We start from the raw sequence: 18380 nt of genomic DNA, 5'->3' as shown, positions 1-18380 counted from the left end.
AGCTACCTATCGAGAATTCTACCTTTTTTACAAATGGAGGCTACTGACAGGATATTAGATCCCTGTTTCCTTGATGGTGAAATATGAGGATAGGAGAAGCGGGATCAACAACACGTCTTTGAATTGTTCTGTGTCAAGGGTACTGGTCACTGATATGAAAAAAATATACATACCTCATTTTGAATGATGAACTCCTGCCCAATAATTAGGAGACCTCCATTCAACCAAAAGAATCAAGATTTCCTACTACATGAGTTCAACCTTTAGCAATGCTATGGAGGGACAGTATGGAGGAGTGGCTAAGAATGGGATCTAGATTACCTGAGTGTAAATCCAAATTCTAACCCTTCCTAGCTGTGCATGGGACCTTGGGCAAGTCAGCTAAAAGGTTTGTGCCTTAGTTTCCTCACCTGTAAAATGGGAGGGCTAGTAGTATTGCTAAGATTGTTTTGTAGATTCAACATATGTAAAACATCTGTAGTAGTCGGTTCAGTATATAACAATGTGCTGTGACCTTGAAGAAACTACTTAACTTCAACAGAACACACCGTAGGACAATGCCTGGCACTGATTAAGTTTTAATCAACATGGACCTTTTTAAGGTTTTAAGTACATGTAAGGATATATTATTCCAAATAATTCCAAGTAGTAGTTGAAATTATTTTGCTAAAATACAAGGACCCAAACCATTAATCCCTCCGTCCTCAGTTTCTCAAAATCAACTATTCCCATTTCAATTTTTCAATTTCAGGAGATAGCAGAAATGTAAAAATACACAGAACCTTCCAGAAGTTTAAGTTTTATTTGAATAAAGATGAATAAAGGGTTCTCTTTTTGATAGTAAGAAGAATCACAGACACTAACTTTCCCTAACAAGTTAGGCTAAAATAATGGATTTTTAAAAATCTGGAAATATGGGAAGATGATGGTAATAGTCACAGCACACTTTTTGAATACTTCTTTCTTGTTGTTTAGGGTTTTTACCCCCACCCCCCAAGTTTTAAATTCCAGTTAATTAACATACAGTGTCATATTAGTTTTAGGCGTGGAATTTAGTGATTCATCACTTACATTCAAAGCCCAGCGCTCACCTCAAGTGCCCTCCATTATACATATCTGAACCTCCACAGAGAAAAAGCAAGTTGGTGAAAGAACCAAAACACATGGTCCATACTTAAAACAAGGTAACAAGGTATCCTTATAAACTTCGAGATTACAAACAGCTGGGAGAAGCCATTGACAGCGAAGGACCTGCCTTCTACCACCGTCTGCTTTGGGAGAGTGTAGGGAAGCAGTGGACAGCTGGTGTACCCAATGGCAAGAATGCCACCAAGAGCCAACAGGCGGTCCCTGAAAAGCAGAGGGTGACAGTAGGAGAAGAGCCTTACAAGTTTTTCCCATTCCCTTGGCAAATTAGTGTGAGAGCCCCCCAGTAAAAACTGAAATACCTAGAAGGTTGTAGCTCCTGTTAACTCTTAACGCTAACCACCCAGGACACCCCTTCAAGACAGGACCCAGTCTGAGGATGACTTTTTGAGTAGAACACACACTGAGCTGAGTAGGGCTAACAGGACTAAAGGAAGAGGTCTGGATAAAAATAAGGACACTGATCAAAACCAGGAAGTCTGAGAAAGCAAGCTACCACATTTTCAGCAGTGCACAAAACCAACAAAGAGCCCACTGAAATGAGAATAGCTAACTGAACTTATTTTTCTCTCCAAAATTCAGAAAAAGTGCATTTCATATAAAAATAGCAAAGAAAAAGGTAAAATCTCATATGAAGTTATTTTAGGGAAAAAAAGAACAAAGAACAGAATAACATTCCTGTAGGCAATGAAAGTGTACCACAAAAACCTCTCACAAAAAAAGAGTAGCATACTGTCTCAAATAAGCTTAAAGGCATTAGTAAAGTGACACACAATATTCAGAATGGCATGAGTCAGAACTACAATAATTCAGAAATGAGATGATAACAAACAACTGGAAATAAAATCATTTTCCAAACAAGGCAAACTAAAAGAAACACAAGAACAAATAAATTCAACCAATAAAGCTTTAAGAAAAGTAGAAAATACAAATAAAAAAAAAACCTTAAGAAATAAGGAAAGGGGTAAAAAGAAAGTGAGAAAAATGGCCAATGTTAAAGACAGGTGAAGATCAAACATGTAAAATGAGGTCCTGAAGAAGAAAACCAAAGCAAGAGAATAGAACAAATATAAACACTTAAGTCAAGAACACTGTTCTGGGGATGCCTGGGTAGGTGGCTCAGTCAGTTAAGTATCTGGATTGTGGTTTTGGCTCAGGTCATGATCTCACAGTTCATGAGTTCAAGTCCACAGAACATGAGTTCAAGTTCACTGGACTCCATGTTGGTAGTGCAGAGCCTGCCTGCAATTCCATCTCTCTCTCTCTGCCCCTCCTGACTTGGGCTCGCTCGCTCTCTCTCAAAATAAATAAACTTAAAAAAATAAAATGTTAAAGAAAGAATACTGTTCTGAAATTTAAAAAAATGAACCACACATTTAAATGTATCATGTATCTGAGAACATTAATGTCTCAAAGTGATCTACACCAAGGTGTAATTTCATAAAGGTACAGGACATTAAAGAAAAATATTGACAGTATTAGACAATATAAGACAATAAGAAGAATATCATCATTACCCTTTAACAGCAATGCTCTATGCCAGGAGAAAATGGAAAAATTAAAATATCAAGGAAAGAACATGTCACACAATGAGCTCGTATGAAGCACAACTAATCTTTAAGGATAAAAGACCCAGACAAGCTATTACATGAAACAACTCTAAAAAATACTGTTTTCAGGAGATTTTTCCTAAGGGATCTAGCAGAAAATATGGTTCAGACAATTAACATCACTAGAGAGACTTCAACGTAATGATTCATGCTGGGCATTAATTACTTTCGCAACTAAGTCAAAAATGAATATTAAAGGAGGATATTAAGAGGATGCGGTAGCCTTCTTTTTGGGGGGGGTCTTCAGGGAAGATGGCGGCGTAGGAGGACACTGGGCTCACCGCGCGTCCTGCTGATCACTTAGATTCCACCTACACCTGCCTAAATAACCCAGAAAACCGCCAGAGGATTAGCAGAACGGAGTCTCCGGAGCCAAGCGCAGACGAGAAGCCCACGGAAGAGGGGAGGAAGGGCGGCGAGGCGGTGCGCGCTCCACGGACTGGCGGGAGGGAGCCGGGGAGGAGGGGTGGCTCGCAGGCCAAGCGGAGCCCCCGAGTCTGGCTGGCAAAAGCGGAGGGGCCGGGCGGAGTGTGTTCCGACAGCAAGCGCGACTTAGCGTCTGGGAGGTCAGAAGTTAACAGCTCTGCTCGGAAAGCGGGAAGGCTGGAGGACAAAGGGAGGGAGAGCTGCTGAGCCCCCAGACGACAGAGCTCAGTTTGGTGGGGAACAAAGGCGCTCGCCAGCGCCATCTCCCCCGCCCATCCCCCAGCCAAAATCCCAAAGGGAACCAGTTCCTGCCAGGGAACTTGCTCGCTCTGCGCAAACACCCAACTCTGTGCTCCTGCGGAGCCAAACCTCCGGCAGCAGATCTGACTCCCTCCTGCTGCCACAGGGCCCCTCCTGAAGTGGATCACCTAAGGAGAAGCGAGCTAAGCCTGCCCCTCCTGCCCCCAGGCACCTTGCCTACCCACCCCAGCTAATACGCCAGATCCCCAGCACCACAAGCCTGGCAGTGTGCAAGTAGCCCAGACGGGCCATGCCACCCCACAGTGAATCCCGCCCCTAGGAGAGGGGAAGAGAAGGCACACACCGGTCTGACTGTGGCCCCAGCGGTGGGCTGGGGGCAGACATCAGGTCTGACTGCAGCCCCGCCCACCAACTCCAGTTATACACCACAGCACGGGGGAAGTGCCCTGCAGGTCCTCACCGCTCCAGGGACTATCCAAAATGACCAAACGGAAGAATTCCCCTCAGAAGAATCTCCAGGAAATAACAACAGCTAATGAACTGATCAAAAAGGATTTAAATAATATAACAAAGTGAATTTAGAATAATAGTCATAAAATTAATCGCTGGGCTTGAAAACAGTATAGAGGACAGCAGAGAATGTCTTGCTACAGAGATCAAGGGACTAAGGAACAGTCACGAGGAGCTGAAAAACACTTTAAACGAAATGCAAAACAAAATGGAAACGACGACGGCTCGGAATGAAGAGGCAGAGGAGAGAATAGGTGAACTAGAAGATAAAGTTATGGAAAAAGAGGAAGCTGAGAAAAAGAGAGATAAAAAAATCCAGGAGTATGAGGGGAAAATTAGAGAACTAAGTGATACACTAAAAAGAAATAATATACGCATAATTGGTATCCCAGAGGAGGAAGAGAGAGGGAAAGGTGCTGAAGGGTACTTGAAGAAATAATAGCTGAGAACTTCCCTGAACTGGGGAAGGAAAAAGGCATTGAAATCCAAGAGGCACAGAGAACTCCCTTCAGATGTAACTTGAATCGATCTTCTGCACGACAGATCATAGCGAAACTGGCAAAATACAAGGATAAAGAGAAAATTCTGAAAGCAGCAAGGGATAAACGTGCCCTCACATATAAAGGGAGACCTATAAGACTCGTGACTGATCTCTCTTTTGAAACTTGGCAGGCCAGAAAGGATTGGCACGAGATCTTCAGTGTGCTAAACAGGAAAAATATGCAGCCGAGAATCCTTTATCCAGCAAGTCTGTCATTTAGAATAGAAGGAGAGATAAAGGTCTTCCCAAACAAACAAAAACTGAAGGAATTTGTCACCACAAAACCAGCCCTACAAGAGATCCTAAGGGGGATCCTGTGAGACAAAGTACCAGAGACATCACTACAAGCATAAAACATACAGACATCACAATGACTCTAAACCCGTATCTTTCTATAATAACACTGAATGTAAATGGATTAAATGCGCCAACCAAAAGACATAGGGTATCAGAATGGATAAAAAAAACAAGACCCATCTATTTGCTGTCTACAAGAGACTCATTTTAGATCTGAGGACACCTTTAGATTGAGAGTGAGGGGATGGAGAACTATTTATCATGCTACTGGAAGCCAAAATAAAGCTTGAGTAGCCATACTTATATCAGACAAACTAGACTTTAAATTAAAGGCTGTAACAAGAGATGAAGAAGGGCATTATATAATAATTACAGAGTCTATCCATCAGGAAGAGCTAACAATTATAAATGTCTATGCACCGAATACCAGAACCCCCAAATATATAAAACAATTACTCATAAACATAAGCAACCTTATTGATAAGAATGTGGTAATTGCAGGGGACTTTGACACTCCACTTACAGAAATGGATAGATCATCTAGACACGTGGTCAATAAAGAAACAAGGGCCCTGAATGATACATTGGATCAGATGGACTTGACAGATATATTTAGAACTCTGCATCCCAAAGCAACAGAATATACTTTCTTCTCGAGTGCACATGGAACATTCTCCAAGATAGATCATATACTGGGTCACAAAACAGCCCTTGATAAGTTACAAAAATTGAAATTATACCATGCATACTTTCAGACCACAATGCTATGAAGCTTGAAATCAACCACAGGAAAAAAGTCTGGAAAACCTCCAAAAGCATGGAGGTTAAAGAACATCCTACTAAACAATGAGTGGGTTAACCAGGCAATTAGAGAAGAAATTAAAAAAATATAGAAACAAACAAAAATGAAAACACAACAATCCAGACGCTTTGGGATGCAGCGAAGGCAGTCCTGAGAGGAAAATACATCGCAATCCAGGCCTATCTCAAGAAACAAGAAAAATCCCAAATACAAAATCTAACAGCACACCTAAAGGAAATAGAAGCAGAACAGCAAAGACAGCCTAAACCCAGCAGAAGAAGAGAAATAATAAAGATCAGAGCAGAAATAAACAATATAGAATCTAAAAAAAACTGTAGAGCAGATCAACGAAACCAAGAGTTGGTTTTTTGAAAAAATAAACAAAATTGACAAACCTCTAGCCAGGCTTCTCAAAAAGAAAAGGGAGATGACCCAAATAGATAAAATCATGAATGAAAATGGAATTATTACAACCAATCCCTCAGAGATACAAACAATTATCAGGGAATACTATGAAAAATTATATGCCAACAAATTGGACAACTTGGAAGCAATGGACACATTCCTAAACACCCACACTCTTCCAAAACTCAATCAGGAGGAAATAGAAAGCTTGAACAGACCCATAACCAGCGAAGAAATTGAATCGGTTATCAAAAATCTCCCAACAAATAAGAGTCCAGGACCAGATGGCTTCCCAGGGGAGTTCTACCAGACGTTTAAAGCAGAGATAATACCTATCCTTCTCAAGCTATTCCAAGAAATAGAAAGGGAAGGAAAACTTCCAGACTCATTCTATGAAGCCAGTATTACTTTGATTCCTAAACCGGACAGAGACCCAGTAAAAAAAGAGAACTACAGGCCAATATCCCTGATGAATATGGATGCGAAAATTCTCAATAAGATACTAGCAAATCGAATTCAACAGCATATAAAAAGAATTATTCACCATGATCAAGTGGGATTCATTCCTGGGATGCAGGGCTGGTTCAACATTCGCAAATCAATCAACGTGATACATCACATTAATAAAAAAAAAAGAGAAGAACCATATGATCCTTTCAATCGATGCAGAAAAGGCCTTTGACAAAATCCAGCACCCTTTCTTAATAAAAACCCTTGAGAAAGTCGGGATAGAAGGAACATACTTAAAGATCATAAAAGCCATTTATGAAAAGCCCACAGCTAACATCATCCTCAATGGGGAAAAACTGAGAGCTTTTTCCCTGAGATCAGGAACATGACAGGGATGCCCACTCTCACCGCTGTTGTTTAACATAGTGTTGGAAGTTCTAGCATCAGCAATCAGACAACAAAAGGAAATCAAAGGTATCAAAATAGGCAAAGATGAAGTCAAGCTTTCGCTTTTTGCAGATGACATGATATTATACATGGAAAACCCGATAGACTCCACCAAAAGTCTGCTGGAACTGATACATGAATTCAGCAAAGTTGCAGGATACAAAATCAATGTACAGAAATCAGTTGCATTCTTATACACTAACAATGAAGCAACAGAAAGACAAATAAAGAAACTGATGCCATTCACAATTGCACCAAGAAGCATAAAATACCTAGGAATAAATCTAACCAAAGATGTACAAGATCTGTATGCTGAAAACTATAGAAAGCTTATGAAGGTAATTGAAGAAGATTTAAAGAAATGGAAAGACATTCCCTGCTCATGGATTGGAAGAATAAATATTGTCAAAAAGTCAATACTACCCAAAGCTATCTACACATTCAATGCGATCCCAATCAAAATTGCACCAGCATTCTTCTCGAAACTAGAACAAGCCATCCTAAAATTCATATGGAACCACAAAAGGCCCCGAATAGCCAAAGTAATTTTGAAGAAGAAGACCAAAGCAGGAGGCATCACAATCCCAGACTTTAGCCTCTACTACAAAGCTGTCATCATCAAGACAGCATGGTATTGGCACAAAAACAGACACATAGACCAATGGAATAGAATAGAAACCCCAGAACTAGACCCACAAACGTATGGCCAACTCATCTTTGACAAAGCAGGAAAGAACATCCAATGGAAAAAAGACAGTCTCTTTAACAAATGGTGCTGGGAGAACTGGACAGCAACATGCAGAAGGTTGAAACTAGACCACTTTCTCACACCATTCACAAAAATAAACTCCAAATGGATAAAGGACCTGAATGTGAGACAGGAAACCATCAAAACCCTAGAGGAGAAAGCAGGAAAAGACCTCTCTGACCTCAGCCGTAGCAATCTCTTACTCGACACATCCCCAAAGGCAAGGGAATTAAAAGCAAAACTGAATTACTGGGACTTTATGAAGATAAAAAGCTTCTGCACAGCAAAGGAAACAACCAGCAAAACTAAAAGGCAACCAACGGAATGGGAGAAGATATTTGCAAATGACATATCGGACAAAGGGCTAGTATCCAAAATCTATAAAGAGCTCACCAAACTCCACACCCGAAAAACAAATAACCCAGTGAAGAAATGGGCAGAAAACATGAATAGACACTTCTCTCAAGAAGACATCCGGATGGCCAACAGGCACATGAAAAGATGCTCAATGTCGCTCCTTATCAGGGAAATACAAATCAAAAACACACTCAGATATCACCTCACGCCAGTCAGAGTGGCCAAAATGAACAAATCAGGAGACTATAGATGCTGGAGAGGATGTGGAGAAACGGGAACGCTCCTGCACTGTTGGTGGGAATGCAAATTGGTGCAGCCGCTCTGGAAAGCAGTGTGGAGGTTCCTCAGAAAATTAAAAATAGACCTACCCTATGACCCAGCAATAGCACTGCTGGGAATTTACCCAAGGGATACAGGAGTACTGATGCATAGGGGCACTTGTACCCCAATGTTTATAGCAGCACTCTCAACAATAGCCAAATTATGGAAAGAGCCTAAATGTCCATCAACTGATGAATGGATAAAGAAATTGTGGTTTATACACACAATGGAATACTACGTGGCAATGAGAAAGAATGAAATATGGCCTTTTGTAGCAACGTGGATGGAACTGGAGAGTGTGATGCTAAGTGAAATAAGTCATACAGAGCAAGACAGATACCATATGTTTTCACTCTTATGTGGATCCTGAGAAACTTAACAGAAACCCATGGGGGAGGGGAAGGAAAAAAAAAAAAAAGAGGTTAGAGTGGGAGAGAGCCAAAGCATAAGAGACTGTTAAAAACTGACACCAAACTGAGGGTTGATGGGGGGTGGGAGGGAGGGGAGGGTGGGTGATGGGTATTGAGGAGGGCACCTTTTGGGATGAGCACTGGGTGTTGTATGGAAACCAATTTGACAATAAACTTCATATATTGAAAAAAAAAAGTATGCGGTGGCTGTATGATCTTAATACCATTGTATCATATCAATAAAAATCCAAGGAAATATGTTTTAATTATTTTCAGTAATCCTAATTGTGTGGGAGTAAAATAAAAGATTAACCATCGAGGTGCTTGGGTAGCTCAGTGGGTTAAGCATCCGACTTCTGCTCAGGTCATGATCTCACGGTTTGTGGGTTCAAGCCCCGCGTCGGGCTCTGTGCTGACCACTCAGAGCCTGGAGCCTGCTTTGGATTCTGTATCTCCCTCTCTCTCTGCCCCTCCCCAGCTTGCATACTGTGTCTCTCTCAAAAATAAATAAAAATCAAGAAAAAAATTTTTAAGATTTTTGGAAATGGATGATTTTTTACAGTGATAAGGAATCAATTCATTATCTTGATAACCACATAAATAAAAGGACAGACAAACATTCTGTTTTCCTATATGGCACTGTTTCACTGAATAATCAAATAGTAGAGGGGATGACATGGCTCTTTATAAAATGATGGAATTGGAAAAACTCCAGTGCTAGAATTAGAACGGCACTATCTTATAACCCTAATTACTAAATCTAGGTATTGGATACCAACAAAACAGTGAAATACAGACATCATTTGCCCCTGAAAAAAAGAATACATGAAAACCAATAGACTCGCCAAAGAGATCACGAATCTTGGAGTTTCATCAAGCCTCCTTACAGTACTGAGCCCTCAGCAAAATCCAGCCTGTGTGCAAGTCTGTAGTTCAAATGGCCTGTGCATTTCACAAGTGAATTCTAAGTAAAAGAAAGGGATAGATGGAGAATGTGTACTTAAAAGAAACATAAAAGACATACTATGTATTTTTAAATGGGGCAAGATTAAACTATAGTATCTACAGTGTGCTAGATAAAACAGTGATTGATAAGATTTTATAGATATGCAAAAAATACTATAGAAGTCAAGATAGTAATTATTTTTAGAGGCCTGGAGAGATGCAACGAGGATGGAGACATCTGGAAGGAATGACATTTTCTGGCCTGTGTGATGGGTATGAGGGTGTTACCATGATAATAATGTGCTAAGCTATACATTGTGTTCTATTTTACAACAAAAATAAAGTACCTTTAAAAACTCATCATACACACACATTCCCTACTGTTAAGAAAGACAGTTAGGAATCTATAAAATCCATTAAACAAAGTGAATTCACTGAACCTAGCTGGTGAACAGGTGCCCAAACTACCTGGCTTTCTAAAGGTTTCTGCCAAACCCTGAGGATTTTGAGCCACTCTTTGAAGGCTGTGTGAGGCATGGGAGACAGAAGATAAAGGCTGGAACCCACCCAAATAGATGCCCCCCCATGTAAATGTGTGCCCCTGAAGAGCTAAATCAGGATAGAATGAATAATAAATAAAGCCTATAAAGGATTTAACAAGAAAACTTGATGCTCTGTGGGCTTAAAAACAAAAACAAAAAAAACTCTTAAGTGAATTTATTGCCATCAACTGAGTACTAGGTACTCTGAATTAATGTCTCTGTGTTCCCCACGTATCTTAAAGAAGAAACAAACAAGCGTGCACGCACACACGCATGCACACACACACACACACACACACACACACACACACACACCCAGCTATCAATACTGATTCAAGGAGAAATAGAGAATCTGACTAGCCCTATAAACAAATAATAATAATCTGTGATTAAAATGTTTCCCACCAGGGAAATGCCAACCCCAGAAAGTCTTACTGATGGGATCTTCTAAGATATTCCAGAGATTGGTAAGTCAAATATTATACTAAGTCTTCCAGAGATTAGAAAACAAGGCAACACTTTATAATTCCCTTTATCACTAGGACTATCACACATGCTCTGTACAGCAGGAAGGAAAATGAGAGACCAATCATACAGACAGACATGGATGCAAAAATGCTGAACAGAATTTGAGCAAACTGAACCTCAGAATATGTAAAGAAGATAAATATAACTAACCTGAGTTCATCTCATGCAAAACATTGGTTTCTTCTAGGACATGAAGTCCACCATAACACCAAAGAAGAAAAATGATTATCTCAAAAGATGAGGAAAAAAGGATTCAGTAAAATTCTAATACCTGTTGAATTAAACACATTTGGATGAAAGGGAAAATCCTTAAGAGGCTGTCAGCAAACAACCAACACCACCAGTGCTGTTCCTGGCAGGGAAGTTCACACTGGTGACTTGTGGATGGTATCCACTCTGAGATCAGGACAAATCAACAATGCTATCTCTACTTTTGTTCAGTAGTGTAGCGAAGGTTCTAATCAGCACAGAAAGGACCAGCTAAGCATCCGACTTTGGCTCAGGTCGTGATCTCGCGGTCCGTGAGTTCGAGCCCTGCGTCAGGCTCTATGCTGACTGCTCAGAGCCGGAGGCTGCTTCTGTTTTTGTGTCTCCCTCTCTCTCTGCCCCTCCCCATTCAGGCTCTGTCTCTCCCTGTCTTTCAAAAATGAATAAATGTTAAAAAAATTTTTTAAAAACACAAAGCATAATCACTGAAAGGATGAAACAAAATTCTCATTACTGCAGATGCCCCTGCAGAATTCCTTCCTCACAAAAGACCCTTCAAGTAAAGTTTGTGAATTTAAAACCTTAGCAGGAATCTTGATTCAAGATCGATCAATCTATCTACCTACCTACCTACCTATCTATTTATTTTTAGTAAGAGAGAAGAGAGAGAGAGCACACTCAAGCTGGGGAGAGAGGCAGGGGAGGGGGAAGGGGAGAGGGAGAGAGAGAGAGAAAGAAGAAGAGAGAGAGGAAGAAGGAGAGAGAGGGAGAGGAAGAAGGAGAGAGAGAGGATCTTAAGCAGGCTCCACACTCAGTGTGGGCTCAATCCCATGACCCTAGGATCATAACCTGAGCTGAAATCAAGAGCCAGGTGCTCAACCGACTTAGCCACCCAGGTGTCCCTTGATTCAATATTTTGAAGCAAGAATCTTGAAACAAGGCTCTAAGCCAACTTCATTTTACTATGCCAACAATGATCACTAGAAAATACAATTTTTAAAACATAAAATATAATCTTTTTAAATGTAAAGTACCTAGGAATACATTGAACAACAGATGGCCAAACTCTTCATGAAGAAAATTATGAAATTCTACTGAGAGTCCTTTCAAAAGGACAATTAGTCTCAAAAAAAAATCCCAATTAAATGTAAAGAGATATGGTTTGAAATGGAAAGGATTGTTGTCATAATACCAATTCCCTTTATATACTGATTTATAGATTCATTTAATTTCCATGAAAACTGCAACACAAAACTTGATAAGGTGATTCTAAAACTTATAGGAAGGAGCAAAGGTCCAAGTACAATTTAGACATTGAAGGAGAACAAATTTTAGAGTATGTGTTCTCCCAGATAGCAAGATTTATACCAAAATTAGAGCAATTAAAACAATGTGCATTGTACAGGAATAGATATATGGATCAATAAAACAAAACAGAGAATTTAGAAATCTACACATATGGGCACTTTGCAAGTCAGTGACGGAAATAAATGATAATGATTGGTTATATATACTAAAAAAATCAAAACGAAACTGGACATTTACCTCCCATCAAACCACAAAATCATTTCTAAGATAATAGAGACAAATGAAGGTTAACACTATAAAAATGGCAGAAGAGATAATGGAAGAAGGATTGTGCTATGAAAGGAGTTCTTAAAAAACATACCAAAGGTATAAACCAGAGAGAAAATATTAACAATTGATTACATTAAATTAAAGAATATATAATTCCTCAAAAGAGTTTAGAAAGATAAATCACAAACTGGAATAAATTTGCGACATGCAGAGTCGCTAAAAAACCTTTACCCAGAAGTCACAAAGATGTTTATTAACCATTAAGAAAAAGCCCAGTGGGGGGGTAATGGACAAAAGAAATAAAGTGACATTTCATAGAAAAGTAAATACAAACAGCTTATAAATATATGAAAATGCTTAATATGATGTGTAATAATTTAACATAAATTCAAACCCCAAGAACCCTTTGATACTCCAACCAAATTGGCAAAATATTTTTCATTAGTTACTATCAAGTGTTGGCAAGGATGTGAATGAATGAGAACTCTTCTTGACTGTATGTGGGAGAGTAAATTAGAATAATTACTTTGGAAAACAACTTGTCATTATGTGATACCTTAAGTAGGCATATAACCTACCACCTAACTATACTATCCCCAGGTTTAAACCCTAGAAAAATTCTGGCACATGGACGCAAGAGGCGTTATGAAAAAGAATGTTCGTAATGAGACTGCTTGCAACAGCAAAAAACAAAAACAAAACTAAAACCCCCAGAGTCTACGTAAACATTCATCAGGATTTGGATATACAAATTGTTATATATTCATACAACAGAATGCTATACAACATGAAAAATTAGTAAAGTGAAAATGGCACTCAATAAGGATGCATCACAAAAACATTCTGAACAAAAGAAGCAAATCACAGAAGAGTTTACAACAGGATTCAATTTATAACACTTCAAAATAAGCATATCTATCTACATAGACACACATACATCTGGAATACATATATACACACACACACTCTTATGGGGAATATGTGTACATGTAGTAAAATGATCAGAAGAAACGAAATTCTTCACAAAAAAGCAGAATAAAGTTATCTGCAGGAAAGGGAAGAGAACACAAACAGAAAGACAAACAGGAAGGTTCTAAATTGCTACAAATATTTTATTTCTTAGGCTGGGGGCTGGGCAGGCAGTAGCTCCTTTTGGTTATCATTTAAACTGAGCTGATGAATTTTGTTCATTTTTATGAATATTATCTATGTCAGTAAAACTGTACATACACATATGTTTATATTAGGGGAAAAAAAAAGAATCTATGACATTTGAGCCAAGAGACAGCTATTGATATATGAAAGAGCGTTAGGCCACCCCCACAATGTGTCTTTTTGCACAACCTACTGCAAAGAAATACTGCCTCCGAGCCTGATAGAGGATGCATCCTTGGGCACTTACACTAGTTACTATGGTTCTCAAAATTCCATTTCCAAATATCCGCCACTCCCTCATCCTTGTCCACTGTGTTACTGCTGCAACAAAAAAAGCTACCATATTCTGTAAGAACCATTACTGCCAACAAGTCTAGGAGGTAAGACAGTAAGGAGATGCCTGCTTCAGACATTCCAGGGGAATCTAACAGATTGCTGGCACTTCCTCGCTAAAGAATCAGTTACACTCACGGTCTGTGGGTTCGAGCCCTGCATTGGGCTCCTCAGCTGGCAGTGTGGAGCCTGCGTGGGATTCTCTCTCTCTGCCCTTCCCCCACTCATGCTGTCTCTCTCTCTCTCTCTCTCTCAAAATAAATACATAAACCTAAAACTTTTAAATAAAAAAGAGTCAGTTACTGTCCTGTATTTTTGTTGTTGTTGTTTATTTATTTTTGAGAGAGAGACACAGACAGACAGAGAGACGGAGACACAGAATCCGAAGCAGGCTCCAGGCTCCGAGCCGTCAGCCCAGAGCCCGACTCGGGCTCGAACCCACGGACTGTGAGATCACGACCTGAGCCGAAGTCGGACGCTCAACCGACTGAGCCCCCCAGGCGCCCCCACTGTTCTGTATTTTTACGTGAACAGACATCAGTTGGACGATGAGTCTGCCAGTGCTCTGGCGTAGGCAGTGTCGGGAGAGAGGCATCCTAAGAGGCCCATAAAATACGCACGCCAAGATGACAGAACAGAATCGGAGGGCTCAGGCAAAGCCGCCTGGGCACAGCAGTTGGCTCCCGGAGCAATTTGAACGATGAGGTGAGAGGCACTACATGCAAAGGGAACTCCGAGGACAGGGCGATCGATCCCTGCCAAGCTTATCTCTCGACAAGGGGGAGGACTCCAGCTTGCAGCTGTAACATTAAAATGTAATGTTCCCACTGGGATTTAGCGTGGCAGGTTTCCCCGAAGCTTCGTTTCACTCAGTTAACTAATTATGAGAGAATGTGACATCGGTATTTACTTTTCCTACAGGGACAAATCATTCCCAGCAGGAGAGACAGGTTGTTATTTTTGTTCTGTTTTGTTTTGTCATTAAAAAGAGATTATTTACACAGTAGTAAATAAACTCTTGTTAAAGGGAGTTTTTCCTTTCCTTCTATAATTCTATCAATTCACCTTAACGCTGACAATCATTTCTTTTGTTTTCCAGAGACGGGGGACATAAATAAGCAAGGGCTGGGTGTTAGAACTGGGTTTGAAAATTAACTCTACCACTCACTAGCTGTGTGATCTTAAGCAAGTTAGTTAGGCACTGTGAGTCTGTTTCCTCCACTAAAAAATTGAGAATAACACATCTACTGTGGGATGAAATGAACTCTCATATGGTTGAAGCACTTTAGTACGGTGCCTCTGTACAAAAAGTGCTCAATAAATTTTAGCCTTTATTCTTAATGACTCTGATTCCATATTATATAAATAGAAACATGTTACATTTCATTTATGCCGTATATGGTCCCTTTTCTATGCAACCCCACATCTAATCATGAACTGTATCTTTACTTTGCCACCACAAGCTACATTGTGTGTAAACCATTTCACTCTTCCTCATCCCGATATAAAAAGGTTTCCAATGTAAATTCAGTATCTAATGATAATGTTGAAGGAAACAGATTTCTGCCCCTCTTCCACCCCCAGGACATCTTTTAACTTCTCTATTTTTTAAGTTTATTTATTTTTGAGAGACAGAGAGAGAATTTATTTTTGAGAGAGAGAGAGAGAGAGAGAGAGAGAGAGAGAGAGAGAGAGAGAGAGATTGAATGGGAGGGACAGAGAGAGAGAGGGAGAGAGAGAGAACCCCTGATGCAGGGCTCACTCACAAACTGCGAGATCATGACCCGAGCTGAAACGAAGAGTTGGATGCTTAACGGACTGAGCCACCCAAACACCTCTCTTTTACCTTATCAAAGTATGCAGTGCTGAGTAAATATCACTAATCAACTCACACCTCCGCACTGACTGCCTGGACAATAATAGCATTGTGTTTGGGGTACTTTTAACAAACTGGAAAGTGATTTCACAGATGATCTCCCACTTGAACTCATAATTCCATGACACAGGCAGGGTAGACCTGAATAGCTCCACCTCACAGATAAGGAAGTAAAAGCTAATAGAGGATAAATGAAGAGCCATGATATTCAAGCTTATTTTCTATGAAAGGTAATCTGTGGGAATTGAGAACGCCAGGGATATTAGACTTCGGAAAATTAGATTTTCTCAAGAACAAAGTCTGTTTTGAAGATATCCAGAGTAACCGATTACTAAAGAGAAAAGAAAGGTCATTGGTAGTAAGCTAACAAAACAGTCAAGAGGCATGGGGTTTTATATGCCAATTTCACTCTCCATTTGCTCAATAAGCCTCAATTTTTCTATCACTAAGTTTGAGAAAGTAAAAATGTCACTTCTTACCATTTTTAAAAGCACACATATTGCAATGTCATCATCGTGTCCAAATGTAAACTGGATGACAGAATATTCAGGAGGTTTAATGTGAACCACAGAAAAAATGAACACTTAAAAATGCATAAACATGAGAAAACATATTTTAAGTGCTAACAGAAAATCCTGGTGATAGGGGCGCCTGGGTGGCTCAGTCGGTTGAGCGTCTGACTTCAGTTCAGGTCACGATCTCGCGGTCCGTGAGTTCGAGCCCCGAGTCAGGCTCTGGGCTGATGGCTCAGAGCCTGGAGCCTGCTTCCTGTTCTGTGTCTCCCTCTCTCTCTGCCCCTCCCCCACTCATGCTCTGTCTCTCTCTGTCTCAAAAATAAATAAACATTAAAAAAAAAAAAGAATTTAAAAAAGAAAAAGAAAATCCTGGTGATAAAGAAAAGGACAAGAATATGTTTCCAAGGTTACACGAGCTAGAAGATGATGGAAAATTAATAAGATTACAAAAATCAGCCCTGTAATTTCAAATTACATATTCGCAGAGATTTTTGGAAGTTACAGACTCAAACTAAGAGGCATGGTTTTATAGTAAGTTTTTTGAAGCCATGAGAATAAAAACCCCTCAAATTTGGTTAATATTTCTTTAACTAGTTCTACTAGTACTAGTTAAGTACTTAATACTAGTTAAGAACCAGTTATATGGGGTCTTAAAATGATCAATTCTGAAGTACTATTTATACTGAGCAAGTCTTTCTGGTGGTAATCATTTTTCAAGGACTTCCAAGGTCACCACCAATGCTCACTGATGGCTCATAACTCCTTAAGAATTCCTAGCAAACTACAGAATTGCAATTCAGAAGTCTCTCCACATACCCCTTTTTTTGGAATAGGGGATAAGATAAGTTCTAATAGACTGGAAGGTCAAAACAAGCAAGAGCCATTTAGAGGGACCCTAGTTCAAAATAAAAACCAGAACCCAAGCTTTGAGTCGTTGGAACTCGGAGGCCCAAGGACCTGGAACCATGCAATAAAAAACCTGGTCGTACCAACACTGATGAGCAAAACAGCATACCATAATAGGTCATTATTTAGTGATTGGTTTCCTAATTCTTACTTAACAGGTCTAAACATTATTTGTGCTGTGATCTTCAGAGAATGTGATACATCTTCATTTCAGTATTATGAGAGATCTTATGATATGACAGAATAGGCCTGCCTAAAACTCCCTCTCTTTGTCCTAAGTCATTCATTTAATGAACATCTGTTGAATGTTGGCTATTTGTTGGGATCTATATTAAAGAACTCACAGTCTAGCAGGGGAGACAGGTAAATCAAGCATCAAATCTATGTGTCAGATTCTAGAAGAAATATATTTCTTGCAAATGAGAAGTCGGTCAGAAAGCTCTCGGGGAAAATGAGATGATTAACAAGGTCTCAAATGGTAAGTATAAACTGTGTAACTTGCAAAAAACTGGAGTAGCTTCCTGTCACAAACAACAGCACCGATAAAAGCAGGGAAACATGAAAACATGGTGAGGTCTAGAAATTACATATGATACTACATGGCGAGAGGATACAGCATGGGTAGCAGAAAGGGGGACACAGGCCAAAAGAAGCAATAAGCAGTAGAGGTAGACAAAGATTTCATCATTTACTATTTCTATTCCGTGTGAAGATACAATATTGGAAAGCTGAATACAATGATTTGTCTACTGGTAAGATTTCCTCCCATAAGCAATGGGAGTAGATTTTTGCTGTAGAACGGTTAAGTGTGGTGCTAAGTCTACAGTGAACTGGAGGATGGAAAACTAGGACATGGATATCAGTTAATAAGACAATTTTAAAAGTCCAAGTAAGACATGGAGAGGCCCCAAGCTAAAGCCACGGGATGGAAAAGAGAATAGAGATAAAAGAATATAAAAACCAGAGTTAATAGCATTTGGTGACCAAACAGAACGAGGGGATGAGGGGGGAAGTTTACAGTGCCTTCATGTGCTTTACTTAGCTGGCTGAGGGGGTAATGGTGC

The 18380-nt window shown here is 39.8% G+C and overlaps 1 protein-coding gene across 12 annotated transcripts in view; it reads right to left on the bottom strand.

Annotated features, from left to right (window-relative positions):
* Nucleotides 1-18380, bottom strand: part of DGKI (diacylglycerol kinase iota) — a 452201-nt gene that overhangs the window by 39704 nt on the left and 394117 nt on the right. The gene's annotated exons all lie outside the window — the stretch shown is intronic.

This window comes from Neofelis nebulosa, chromosome 4 (genome assembly GCF_028018385.1).
Source record: "Neofelis nebulosa isolate mNeoNeb1 chromosome 4, mNeoNeb1.pri, whole genome shotgun sequence".
Taxonomy (NCBI): domain Eukaryota; kingdom Metazoa; phylum Chordata; class Mammalia; order Carnivora; family Felidae; genus Neofelis; species Neofelis nebulosa.
The sequence above is the reverse complement of the archived record's forward strand: the minus strand, read 5'-3'. Positions and strand labels throughout refer to the sequence as shown.